The sequence below is a fragment of the Triticum dicoccoides genome, chromosome 1B (genome assembly GCF_002162155.2).
Source record: "Triticum dicoccoides isolate Atlit2015 ecotype Zavitan chromosome 1B, WEW_v2.0, whole genome shotgun sequence".
Lineage (NCBI taxonomy): Eukaryota > Viridiplantae > Streptophyta > Magnoliopsida > Poales > Poaceae > Triticum > Triticum dicoccoides.
The window spans coordinates 225,976,864-225,980,810 of NC_041381.1; positions in this window are offsets into that span (position 1 = coordinate 225,976,864).

Here is a 3,947-nt window from a genome sequence, read left to right on the forward strand (position 1 = left end):
AGCGCTGACCGCTGAGAGGCAGGGGACCTCGTATGTTTAAAAGGTCTATGTTCTTCGTCATCGGATATTTTCATCATATTTTAAGAGAATAAACTTACTTTTATTCTTTTGCCGGTGTCAATAACGATATAGAGTTTTTTGTCCTCACAGATTCGACCATTCGAATCTGAAAAGGGGCAACCAAAGAAAAATGAATACTCAAAAAAATCAAAAGAATAAAACCGGAGCCCGAAAGAACGGGTCCGGTTTTCACCGTTTTTGGGGAAGCACAAGCTTTGCTTTTTCTTCTTTTAGGAAAGCACGAGTTATGTTTCTCGTGGAAGCACGCATGTACCTTTTGCCTTTTGAGTAGAAGTACTCCCTCCATTCGGAAATACTTGTCATCAAAATGGATAAAAGGGAATGTATCTAGATGTATTTTAGTTCTAGATACATCTCTTTTTATCCATTTTGATGACAAGTATTTTCGGACAGAGGAGTATATATTTGCTTCTTGTGGAATTACGAAAGAACAGTCTATGCTTCCACGAGAAAGAAAGTCATGGTTCTCGAAGCACAGATTTTTTTCGAGAAGTGCACATGTGCTTCGCAAAAAAAAATCTCTTCAAAACCTAGGAAAAACCAGGCAAAAATCAAAAAGCTGACAAAACTGAAAATTGAACATCTAAAACCCGAAAACGCATAAAAAACAAAATTCAGAGGACACGCCAAACACGACACATGTCAGTGGCTGAACGCACCACTTGGCACTCCATAAAGTGACACTTGTGGGTCTCTCGCAAGCAAGAGGTAACCATTGGTTGGTCTCATACAACGAAGAATGCTACATACAAAAAAGAGTATTCCCCACTAAATGCATCTATCCCAATATCCAATCATGCATGAAAAAGATCACCTCAATATGATAACTTACATGAGAAAAGATCGACCAGAACATGTAATCATGCATGTGAAAACTATTACCCTACTTATATTCCGTAAATATCATAATCAAATATTCACATTCCAACATCATCAAAATACAATCACCGCAACAAAGTGCGGGGTATCATCTAGTATCTAATAATGGGTATACGTTTACATCGTATCATTAACTACTCTAGTAGTGACAAATGGTTCAACACATATACATCATTTTATCACATCTAGATGACTCGTTGCCTTGGCGCAAAGACGAACTACAACCAGGAAGTTAAGCGAGATATGAGCATCATGTTTCATAATTTATTTATTTATGAATTCCCAAAAAATCCAATCAAAAGGACACATAAACTATTTGAGTTTTTTTCGGAAATATCTGCAAAAACTATGCCAATGACTATAGTAATGTTGTGTTGTTTTACATCCATCCTTTGTTGGGATAGCCCGTTAAGAAACATCACATGACCGCATGTCGGCCAAGGTAACACCAAACCAGACGAACTGAGCAACAAGACTTCAACTCTAACAAACCGAGAACCATCCTCCTTAACCAGCCACCGACAACCCACCCAAAGTGGTCGAAACCCAGAACCGGAAAGGATCTACCCTCCGCCGACCTAATAATAGAGGAGGATAGGTGCCTGGCGTAATCCAACCCGGTGCACACTAACAGATGAATAAGTCGCGGAGCTAGCCACTAGGGGGTCCCTGACGGGTGTGCCGAGGGCACACCCGAGGCCACCTCATCTACCACCAGCTGCCCTCGCTTTGTGTGTGCTGCGCTGTGCATTGGTAATGGGCCCAGTGTACGTTCCATAGGGTAGAGGCATCGGGTTTGCATGCAATGGGTGTGCCCTGGTCAACATGTGGGTTGTTTGGCACACGTGCGTGGGCATGTCCATGCAACCGAGCACCCCATAAGTGGTTAGCTTGGGCCTGATCTGTTCAAAACTTGCAGCAACCACATGCCTAGACGACAAGGACCGAGCGAACCGGCTGTTTTCTAGAGGCACCTGTGCGTTGGGTCGGCCGACACCACATGTCGCCCACTAAACCCAAATAGAGGTAGGCCCTCACAATCACAGAAAACGTTTGTCAGGTCAAACCACATTCTTGATGCACGAGATGTTGTCTTGAAGCGGAGCATCCTATGGTCATCCCCATGGACCTAACTGAAGGAAATATGCCCTAGAGGCAATAATAAAGTTATTATTTATTTCCTCATATCATGATAAATGTTTATTATTCATGCTAGAATTGTATTAACCGGAAACATGATACATGTGTGAATACATAGACAAACATATAGTCACTAGTATGCCTCTACTTGACTAGCTCATTAATCAAAGATGGTTATGTTTCCTAACCATAGACATGTGTTGTCATTTGATTAATGAGATCACATCATTAGGAGAATGATGTGATTGACATGACCCATTCCGTTAGCCTAGCACTTGATCGTTTAGTATATTGCTATTGCTTTCTTCATGACTTATACATGTTCCTATAACTATGAGATTATGCAACTCCCATTTACCGGAGGAACACTTTGGGTACTACCAAACGTCACAACGTAACTGGGTGATTATAAAGGAGTACTACAGGTGTCTCCGAAGGTACATGTTGAGTTGGCGTATTTCGAGATTAGGTTTTATCACTCCGATTGTCGGAGAGGTATCTCTGGGCCCTCTCGGTAATGCACATCACTATAAGCCTTGCAAGCAATGTGACCAATGAGTTGGTTACGGGATGATGCATTACGTAACGAGTAAAGAGACTTGCCAGTAACGAGATTGAACTAGGTATTGGATACCGACGATCAAATCTCGGGCAAGTAACATACCGATGACAAAGGGAACAATGTATGTTGTTATGCGGTTTGACCGATAAAGATCTTCGTAGAATATGTAGGAACCAACATGGGCATCCAGGTTCCGCTATTGGTTATTGACTGAGAATAGTTCTAGGTCATGTCTACATAGTTCTCGAACCCGTAGGGTCCGCACGCTTAACGTTACGATGACAGTTTTATTATGAGTTTATAAGTTTTGATGTACCGAAGTTTGTTCGGAGTCCCGGATATGATCACGGACATGACGAGGAGTCTTGAAATGGTCGAGACATAAAGATTGATATATTGGACGACTATATTCGGACACCGGAAGTGTTCCGGACGTTGTCGGAGAAAACCGGAGTGCCGGAGGGTTACCGGAACCCCCCGGGGAGAGATAATGGGCCACATGGGCCTTGGTGGAAAGAGAGAGGGGCGGCCAGGGTGGGCCGCGCCCCCCTCTCCCTCTGGTCCGAATTGGACTAGGAGGGGGGGGGCGGCGCCCCCCTCTTTCCTTCCCCCCTCTTCCCCTTCCTCCCCCCTCCTAGTAGGAGTAGGAAAAGGGGAGTCCTACTCCTACTAGGAGGAGGACTCCTCCTCCTTGGCGCGCCCACAAGGGCCGGCCGGCCTCCCCCCTCCCTCCTTTATATACGGGGGCAGGGGGGCACCCCAGGACACACAAGTTGATCTACGGATCGTCCCTTAGCCATGTGCGGTGCCCCCTCCACCATATTCCACCTCGGTCATATCGTCGCGGAGTTTAGGCGAAGCCCTGCGCCGGTAGAACATCATCATCGTCACCACGCCGTCGTGCTGACGGAACTCATCCCCGAAGCTTTGCTGGATCGGAGCCCGGGGATCGTCATCGAGCTGAACGTGTGTTGAACTCGGAGGTGCCGTACGTTCGGTGCTTGGATCGGTCGGATCGTGAAGACGTACGACTACATCAACCGCGTTGTCACAACGCTTCCGCTTATGGTTTACGAGGGTACGTGGACAACACTCACCCCTCTCATTGCTATGTCATCACCATGATCTTGCGTGTACATAGGAATTATTTTGAAATTACTACGTTCCCCAACAGTGGTATCAGAGCCAGGTTTTATGCGTAGATGTCATATGCACGAGTAGAACACAAGTGAGTTGTGGGCGATACAAGTCATACTGCTTACCAGCATGTCATACTTTGGTTCGG